Source organism: Apus apus, chromosome 24 (assembly GCF_020740795.1).
Source record: "Apus apus isolate bApuApu2 chromosome 24, bApuApu2.pri.cur, whole genome shotgun sequence".
NCBI classification, from domain to species: Eukaryota; Metazoa; Chordata; class Aves; order Apodiformes; family Apodidae; genus Apus; species Apus apus.
In genome coordinates, this window is record NC_067305.1 from 1870200 (window position 1) to 1879575 (window position 9376).

The following is a 9376-nucleotide window of genomic DNA, read 5'->3' on the forward strand; positions in this document are numbered from 1 at the left end:
CCCTGTGGCCATTTGGTTTCTCTGCTCTGGCAGGATGAGTGTTGGGGTCACGGAGCTCTGAATTACATGATTTACATCCCGTTGGTATTTGGGAGCACTGAAGATAGACTGGACCCCCTGCCCAAAAGATATGGCCCAGTGCAGGAAGGTGGATGACATGTTAGGGCCACTAAGATGATGCAAGGGCTGGAGCAGCTCTGCTCTGGAGACAGGCTGGGAGAGTTGGGGTGTTGAGCCTGGAGAAGAGAAGGCTCCAGGGAGACCTTAGAGCAGCTTCCAGGGCCTGAAGGGGCTCCAGGAAAGCTGGGGAGGGGCTTGGGACAAGGGCAGGGAGGGAGAGGACAAGGGGGGATGGATGAAAACTGGAAGAGGGAGATTGAGATTAGATATTAGGAAGAAATTCTTCACTCTGAGGGTGGTGAGAGCCTGGCCCAGGTTGCCCAGGGAAGCTGTGGCTGCCCCATCCCTGGCAGTGTTGAAGGGCAGGTTGGATGGGGCTTGGAGCAGCCTGGGCTGGTGGGAGGCGTCCCTGCCCATTCTGGGTGGTCTTCAAAGTCCCTTCCCATCCAAACCAGTCTGGGATTCAATGATGACTCTATGATTCTCCAGCAGCTGCCCGAGGAGATGGTCTCAGAGTGCTGAGGAAGGAAAGAGAGCAGGTGAGCTCAAGTCCTACGGCCTGGAAGGGAATTTAGATGGAAGGCTGACAGTGACAGGAGCCCTGTGCCCCCTACCCACCCCCCCTCCTCCAGCAGCTTGGGAGCCCCAGGTCGGCTCCTGGAGGTTGGAACCCCAGCTTGGCTCTCCCCGTGGAGCATCCATCACCCCTTCCCCAGAGGAGGAGCAGGACCTGATCCCCAACACCCTTCCCCACCGCCCAACCACGGCCACTCTCTTGTCCCCCTGCACTCAACCCTGCTCCAACCTCCCCAGCTAACACCTTAACCCAGCGCCCCGCACGGCGCCACACGCCTCTGGGGGTGAGGAGAAGGTGCCGAGGGGTGGAGAAAAAAAATACAACACCCTTTTAACAGGCTCAGTGGGTTAGAAACCCCCTTGAAATTACCACCTTCTCCTTGTCTGGTGCACACAAAGGCCTCTCCAGGGAGCTGGGCATGTTCCTGACAAACCCAACGCGGCCGCGGGAGCCGAGAGGGAAGAGCGGACGCGGGAGCCCTTTCAGACTCTGCTCTTTGGTTGCAAACTGCTTAATTTCCTGAACAGAATGATATTTCTGTTGTTGTTGTTGTTGTTTTGCTGGAAAGACGGCACTTTTTGGGTATGGTACGATCCCAGGGCTATTCATCCGTCGCCACAGCAACGGGCTCCATCAATGGCCATCCAGAGATTGCGGATGATTAGAGACAACATGTAAAAGGTGGAAGATGCTGGGCACCTCACAAACCTCATCTTCCCAAATGACTTGAATTATCCTCATTATTTCTCCCCGGCCAATTCTCTCCCTGGTCGGCGGGAGACGGCGCTGTTATATAAACACGGGAAGAGCCGAGTTATGAGAGAGGGCAGAGGAGAAGGGAATGGTCCCTTCTGGTGGGGTACTGACCTGGAAAGCTCCTGACATGGAGGGTGAAACCCTCTGAGATGCTCAGGGAGCTGCAAACTTCTTCCCATGCCCAGGGTCAGCACCGCTTGGGGTTGCAGAGGAGCGTGGTTGAGCTTTGGGGTGAAGTGGCCAGGACTTGTGCTTGTCCCTGGTCCTGCAGGACCCGGCACCCTCCTGCAGGACCTGGCACCCTCCTGCAGGACCTGGCACCCTCCCTCAGGACCTGGCACCCTCCTTCAGGACCTGGCACCCTCCTGCAGGACCTGACACTCTTCTGCAGGACCTGACACCCTCCTGCAGGACCTGGCACCCTCCTACAGGACCTGGCACCCTCCTGCAGCTCTGCCCAGAGCTGTTCCCCTTCCCAAGGACATGACACGGAGCTTCCAGTTGGTTTGCTCTTGAAGAGATTCAAGACCCCAGTCCATCACCACTGCCTGTTTTGGGGGGAAACCGGAAGGCAACGGCTCACTGGAGCCTGTTGAAGGGATGGTGTGTCCCAGCAGAGGGGTAAGGGTGTTGGTGGGGCTGTGCTGAAGTGTGACAGCCCTGAAAGTTTAATGCCCACCTGCAATATTCATGGTGCTTCCAAGGGCCAGGCGGGAATCGCACTGAAGGGCCTGAATATTTCATGGGTGCTGGGATTTCAAGGAGGGTTTCCTCCACTGCTTCCCTACCCTGCCACCAACTCTGAGCTGCCCAGTGTGGGAAAAGGGGCATAACATCCCAATTTGCAGTCAAATAGTCCCACAAAAAGAATCCAGGGTCATTTGAACCCCTGCCTGGAGTGGGAGGAGTGGATGTGTCCTTCTGGGCATCAATCTGCTCTGGGGGGAATGGGAGACCTCAGCTGTGGGGCTGGGGGTCTCCAGGACAACCTTTGGTGAGTGTTCCCCACCCTGGGCCCCAAAGCAGGTGGCCTGGAGTGCTCCCCCTGAGCTGGCCTGTCCTGGGGCCACCCTGAGGGATGGGACCAGCAGCTGTCCCCACTGCTGTCCTCCTCAGCCACTGCAGGGCTGTGCCTCACACTGGAAGCTCCTCTCCCAGGGATGTGTGGTGGCATGGGAGGTGACAGCAGCTGGGGTGGCTGGGATCCAGGCCAGGTCTCTGTTGGTGCATCCCCACTGTGACCCGGGGTGCTGGCAGCTGGATCCTGATCTGAATTACCAGTCCAGGTGAGCCCCAGACTGGTGGGGAAGGTGGCCACCCTGAAAGTGGCTGTCCTTGGAACAGAGGGTGATCCCAAGGATGGACCCTGTGCTGTGTTTTGACCCCACACTCCTCTACTGCCACTGCAGAGCTGCCACTGTCCCCCTGCCACAGTGTCACCTTGGATGTGAGATGCTGGCACCTCCAAGCTGGGACATTCATGCCCTTGGAGGGGATACGTTTGGCTCCTGGCTACAGGGCTCATCCTCCTGCCATCAGTCCCCATTATGTCCCAGGTCCCCTCATTTGGGGAGCACCCCCTAGGCCAGAATGGTCACCCCAAACTCTCACCTCCCCCCAGCTCCCCCCTTGGGTCCCCTCTGCTCCTCAGCCCCGTGGGGACAGTGGCCAAAACTGAGCCAGGCCCTTTGCAGGGACCCCCGGCTCTGATCAGCCTAAATTGGAGCCAATTAATAACAGCAGGAGAGGGGACCAATCAGGAAAGTGGCTGGTGCTGCAGCTGGGGCCAGGGACATCCAGGCTGGGGTCCCTCCTCTCACCCTGGGGGCCCATGGAGCCCCTCTCTGGCACCCTCCAGCACCAGCTCTCTGCTCTTGTCCTGCACCCTCAGAGCAGGAGAGTGGGAGATGCTGGGGCCAGGGACATCCAGGCTGGGGTCCCTCCTGTTGGAGCCCCTTTCTGGCCCCCTCCAGCACCAGCTCTGTGCTCCTGTCCTGCACCCTGAGAGGAGGAGGGTGTGAGGTGCAGGTGCCAGGTCCCTCAGGGAGCCCATCACCTGGAGGTGACAACCCAGGGAGGAACCTCCCCCGGCCCCCAGCCCGCACCGGTGACGAAGACAGAGCCGACGCTTCGGGTCGGGGAGCTCCAAGGGTGGGAGAAGGAGTTAATTCCTACACTGAAAAGCTCTTTGCCGGCATTTCGTCTCTAATGGAAGAGTCATGTCGGATTAGCGGGCGAGGCGGGGAGCGAGAGCCCTGCCTGGCGGGGCCGGGCCCCGGGGAGAGCCGGGGCAGCCATGCGGGATGGCAGATCTGGGCCACTGTGCCAGCGCCGGCGGGGACCGCGGCCAAGGACAGCGGGAGCTGCCTCTGCAACCCGCCGGCACCCGAGTTTTTTTGTCCCCGCTGCAGCATCTCCCGGCACCTCTCGGCAGCGTCTCCCTTGGGATGCTGCAATCCCGGGGCTTCCCTGAGGACACCCAGGGAGTCCCCGCAGGGCTGGGACAAGCAGCAGGGGCTTGGAGCAGCTCGTGTGGGGCTGGGGGGGGGGTGGGTGGTTCACCTGGATGCACCAGCCAGGATGTACCCACAGTGTGCCAGGGATGCTTTCCCTCTGTTCCCAGGCAGCCTGGGGAAAACGGGGTCCAGAAGCAAAGACCCCCCAAACCTCCTGCTGTGGTGCCCATGGCAAGCAGCAGGGTGTCTGCAGCTGCAACCCAGCAGCTGAGGGTGAGCCCCTGAGCCCCCCTCTCTGCCCAGGCAGACCCTGCCATCTTGCTCATCCCCACCTTGCTCCGTGCCTCAGTTTCCCTGCTGTACCCCGGGGACACACCACGGTGGGGACCACAGCCAAGGGCAGGCTGGAGGAGCCCACTGCAACGCGCTGTCACCCGAGGTTGGTCCCCAAGGCAGCGTCTCAGCATCCAGCCATTTAGCCCCCACAGTGTCCCGGGGATACCTTCCCTCTATTCCCAACCAGCCTGGGGAAAACGGGGTTCAGAAGCAAGGACCCCCCAGACCCTCCAAGCCCCGTGGCTCTGGCGAGCAGCGGGGTGTCCACAGCTGCAATCCAATAGCCGAGGGCGAGCGATGCCCGAGCGCTGGAAAAGTGGGTCAGGCACATTGGACACCATGTGCTTCTCCTCCCCTTTCACGCTCCTTATCTCAGCCCTGATGGTAAATAAATCAGCCTGTCTCCCCAGCAACCCCAGCGGCCGCCTGGCCCTGCTGGGAGCAGAGTCCAAGGTGAGCTGTGTGATGGGAGCCAGGCCGGCCAGCTGGGAGCCAGGGGATGAGCTAGAACCACCAGCACCAGGAGCCGGGGCTGGGAAGCACCATCCTGAGCAGTGGGATGGTGGGTGGTGGGGTGGGGAAGGTGGGAAGACCCTCCGTGGTGCGATGTTGCCTCTGCAAAGGGCACCGAGTTTCCCTGGCCTCTTCCGGCAGAGCGTGAGACGGGAACATTCTGGAAAAGGGGAATATTGGCCACCAAAAAGCACAGCAAGGGGACAGCTTCAGGCTGAACGTGCCTCCAGGCTGGCCTCCTCCAGGTCCCCAGCAGCAGGAGCAATCCTGACCCAGTGACCCATAAAAAAAAAGAGGCATCCCAGAGGGGCTGCACCCACTATCATCCGGCTGAGCACCCTCCCCCTCCACAGGTGACCCCGTGGGCAGAGCTGGGAGCCCCTGCCCCCTCCCTCCCCGCTGCTTAAATCAAGCAGATCCTTTTGTTTTGTGCTTTCGTATTATTCAATTCTCCTCTCCTCACTTGCACTGCAGGGGCAGCGGCTAAACCCGGGGCTTTGCTAAGCTGGGATCGTGTTACAGGAACCGAGAGGAAGAGAGTTTCTGGTGCTAAGCTGCTTGAGGTAACAGAGATGGATTTAAGGAAACTGCTCCCATCGCGGTATTATTGCCCCAAAGCACCCAGCCCGGGGGGGATGACAACCAGGGATGTGAGGAAGAGCCCTGGGCTGGTTTCCCTGGGGATGCTGCAACCCCTCAGGGGGCTTCCCTGAGACCACCCAGTGAGTCCCCGCAGGGCTGGGAACCCAGAGCGGGGGCTTGGAGCAGCTCGTGTGGGGCTGGGTGGTGGGTGGCTCACCTGGGCTTTGGTTGTATTAAAAGCTAAGTCCTCCGGCAGGGCTTTTTCCAGAGCAGCAGCCAAAAAGGTGCTTACGGGGCCGAGGCGGGTCCCTGCCAAGCCCTAATTAGAGGCGCTCAGCGGTGCAGCGCGTTAATGCGCAACCTTTCGCCTCTGGAGGCCGGGATTGAAACCGCAGTGAAACCGCCCCAGGGACGTGAGTGCCGGGGTTGGGATGTCTGAATGAGAGAGGGGAAAAAAAAAAACCTCCCTTCCCTCCCCAGGCTTGGGCAGAGCTGCCAAGATCCCCCCAGCTCATCTCGGTGGCCCCAGAGAGGGTCCCCTGCAGGATGCAGGGGGAGAAAGCAGAGCTTTCCTCTCCCCTGCTCTTTCTCTCTGCATTAACATGTTAACTTTGGCCAAGAGCTTTTCCCACTGACCTACTGATCTTTCCTATTTTGGTCCCTAGAATTAAGAGATTGCTGGGATTAACTTGTGCTAAAGCCTCCAGATCGGCTCTGGAGCAGGGTGCCCAGGTATGGGTGCAGTGGGCAGCCAGGGGCACCAGAGAAGGAAATCAAGGGGTGGCTGATGGCTCTGGTGTGGGTGGGTGGGTGCAGCACCCCGTGTTCCAGCAGCTCAGCTGCTCTTGGCACCTGCTTCTCGAATCTGGGGCTCAGTTCTGGGCCCCTCGCTACAAGAAGGACACGGAGGGGCTGGAGCGTGTCCAGGGAAGGGCAGTGGAGCTGGGGAAGGGGCTGGAGCACAAGTGTGAGCAGGAGCAGCTGAGGGAGCTGGGGGTTCAGCCTGGAGACAAGGAGGTGAGGGGAGACCTGCTGGCTCTGCAGCTGCCTGAGAGGAGGCTGGAGCCAGGGGGGGTCGGGCTCTGCTCCCCAGGGACAAGTGATGGAACCAGAGGAAATGGCCTCAGGTTGCCCAGGGGAGGTTTAGATTGGATATTAGGAACAATTTCTTCCCCAAAATGGCTGTCAGGCCCTGGCCCAGGCTGCCCAGGGCAGGGGAGAGTCCCCATCCCTGGAGGGGTTTCAAAGCCCTGTAGATGTGGTGCTGAGGGACACGGGGCAGTGGTGGCCTTGGCAGGGCTGGGGGAATGGTTGGACTTGATGATCTTAAAGGTCTTTTCCAACCCAAACCATCTGATGATTCTAGGATTCTTCCCTCCTCAGGGTTTTGGACCTGCTGCAATCAGGACTGAGGAGGTCACAAGTGATGGGGAGGGTGAGGATGTCCAGGAGCCCCCCAGGGATGGATGGGTGCTTTGAGGACCACCCTTGACCCAGCATGTCCAGTGCTGCCCAGCAGCAGCCATGCCATCGAGGGGCTGGGGCCAGGGCTGTGTGGGGCTGCCAAGGAAGCTCCAGTGGCTCCAAGGCGGCCAGTTCCTACAGCAGAGCCCAACTGGGCAGCCAGGACAGGTCCCTTGGCCACCACTGGCCACCAGTCCCTGGTCCAATGTCCCACAGCCATCCCTGCAAAGACCCAGAGAGGGGTTGCTCCCCGGCCCCCTTGACCCCCAGGGTGTCACCTCAGTGTCACTGGGCCCCCAAAGTCCTCTATGTCAGCATCAAAGAGAGATCTGCCCACCCTCTTGGGTATGTTTTTTGCAGTGTATCCACAATATTCTCACTTAAAAAAAAATTCCCCAGATACCCCTTTTTCACTCCTGTATGGAAACTCCCCCCGAAGATGAGCTGCCTGGAGGGACCCCCCTGGCAAGACCTCATCCCACCTCCCTGCCTTAGCCCAAGGGACCGTGTCCCCCATATGTGCCCCACGTCACCCTCCATGTGCCCTGTGTCCCCTCATGTGCCCCATGTGCCTTCTGCGTGTGCTGTGTCCCTCCTCACATGCCCCATCTTCCCCCCAATGTGCCCCATGTCACCCCCCATGTGCCCTGTGTCCCCCCCCCAATGTGCCCCATGTCCCCCCCAATGTGCCCCATGTCACCCCCCACGTGCCATGTCCCCCCCACGTGCTCCATCTCCCCCCCATGTGCCCTGTCCCCCCCCCATGTGCCCTATGTCTCCTTTGTGTGTGCCGTGTCACCCCCCACATGCCCCATCTCCCCACCATGTGCCCGATGTCCCCCCCATATGCCCTGTGTCCCCCCCCAATGTGCCCCATGTCCCCCCATGTGCCCCATGTCACCCCCACGTGCCCTGGGTCCCCCCCATGTGCCCCGTGTCCCCTTTGTGTGCCCCATGTCCCCCCCTACATGCCCTGTGTCCGCCCACAATGTGCCCGACGTCCCCCCCACGTGCCCTGTGTCCCCCCCCAATGTGCCCCATGTCCCCCCATGTGCCCCATGTCACCCCCACGTGCCCTGGGTCCCCCCCATGTGCCCTGTGTCCCCCCCACGTGCCCTGGGTCCCCCCTATGTGCCCTATGTCCCCTTTGTGTGTGCCGTGTCACCCCCCACATGCCCCATGTCCCCCCCATGTGCCCCAAGTCACCCCCCACGTGCCCTGTGTCCCCCCCAATGTGCCCCATGTCCCCCCCCATGTGCCTTATGTCCCCCTCAATGTGCCCCATGTCCCTCCCATGTGCCCCGTGTCCCCTTTGTGTGCCCCATGTCCCCCCCCACATGCCCTGTGTCTCCCCACAATGTGCCCCATGTCCCCCCCATGTGCCCTGTGTCCCCCTCCAATGTGCCCCATGTCCCCCCATGTGCCCCATGTCACCCCCACGTGCCCCTTGTCCCCCCCCACTTTCCACCAGCTGATGGAGAAGCAGCATCACATGAAACTTGGCACTTTGGTAGCTGGGAAGTTCAAAAAAAATGGAGGCAAAGGATGGGGCGGGGGGAAAGCAGGAATAACTCGGCTTTGAAGGTGCCTGGAGATTAACTCAAGGCCACGGCGGAGGCTCGGAGACTTTTACTGCAAAACCTCATTAAGAAGCAAGTTGGGGGGGGGGGGAGGGGGGGGGAGAAGAAAGGGAGGAGCAGGGAAAGCAGAAGGAAAAATGTTTGATTCAGCAAAAACAAGTGGGGGGAAAAAAAGCCCCCTCACGTCCCCCCCGTGTCTGTGTCCCCCGTCTCCGTCCCCCCCCCGCCCCGGTGCTTTTACCCATCTCGGGGGGGGTGCCAGTGGGAGGGGAAATCTGCCCCTTCCCTCTTCCCGGTTTACCTCCTACTGGTGACGCGGGAGATTCGGCCGCGCGGTGCCCAGGGAGGTGCCCAGCAGAGCCAGCACTGCCCGAGCCACGGGGAAAAGCTGGGCTGGGGGGACACAGCCCTGGGAGCCCCCTGTCCTGTGTGTTCCCCCCCCACCACCAGGCTGAGCCCCCCTGAACAGGGGTCAGCGAAGGGGAGGACATCGGGGGTCCCAGCCCCCTCCTCCAAGCCCGGTTCTTTCGGCATCATTTGTGCAGCGAAGTGTGTCGGGGCTCAGCGGCCCTGGGAGTCGCTGCCTTTGGCCCTTCTCCCCCGGGGGGGCGAGCAGGGCGTCGGGGCTGGGTGGAGGGCGAGGGAGAAAAACCCCTCGAGTGGCCCCTGTGGCCACCGACACCTCGGCCCGGTGACCTACATCGAGCATCGAGCGGGGAGGGGGACGGGGAGGGGGACAGGGATGGGGACAGGGACAGGGAGGGGGGACAGGCGATGAGGGGGGGCATGGAGAAAAGGGATAGGGACACGGGATGGGGAGGGGCTCGGGGACAGGGGATGGAGATGGGGAGGGGCATAGGGAAGGGGACAGGGATGGAGATGGGGAGGGGGGACAGGGACTCCTGGCTCCAGTGAGGGGACGCCCCATCCCACCCCAAGAGCACCCACCGTGGGGTCCCACCCGGCCACCCTCAGCCCCCTAACGAAGGCTC

At 61.3% G+C, this 9376-nt stretch overlaps 1 long non-coding RNA gene across 2 annotated transcripts; it reads left to right on the forward strand.

Moving 5' to 3' along the window:
- Nucleotides 1-4718: 4718 nt before the first annotated feature.
- LOC127394202 (uncharacterized) lies at nucleotides 4719-7218 on the forward strand. 2 transcript variants are annotated; one of them, XR_007891605.1, is made up of 5 exons: nucleotides 4719-4807; nucleotides 4900-5111; nucleotides 5233-5321; nucleotides 6006-6072; nucleotides 6724-7218. It is a non-coding gene; the product is annotated as an uncharacterized LOC127394202 (long non-coding RNA). The 2 variants fall into 2 exon arrangements; XR_007891604.1 differs by lacking the exon at nucleotides 4719-4807 and having other exon boundaries at nucleotides 4835-5111.
- Nucleotides 7219-9376: the final 2158 nt, after the last annotated feature.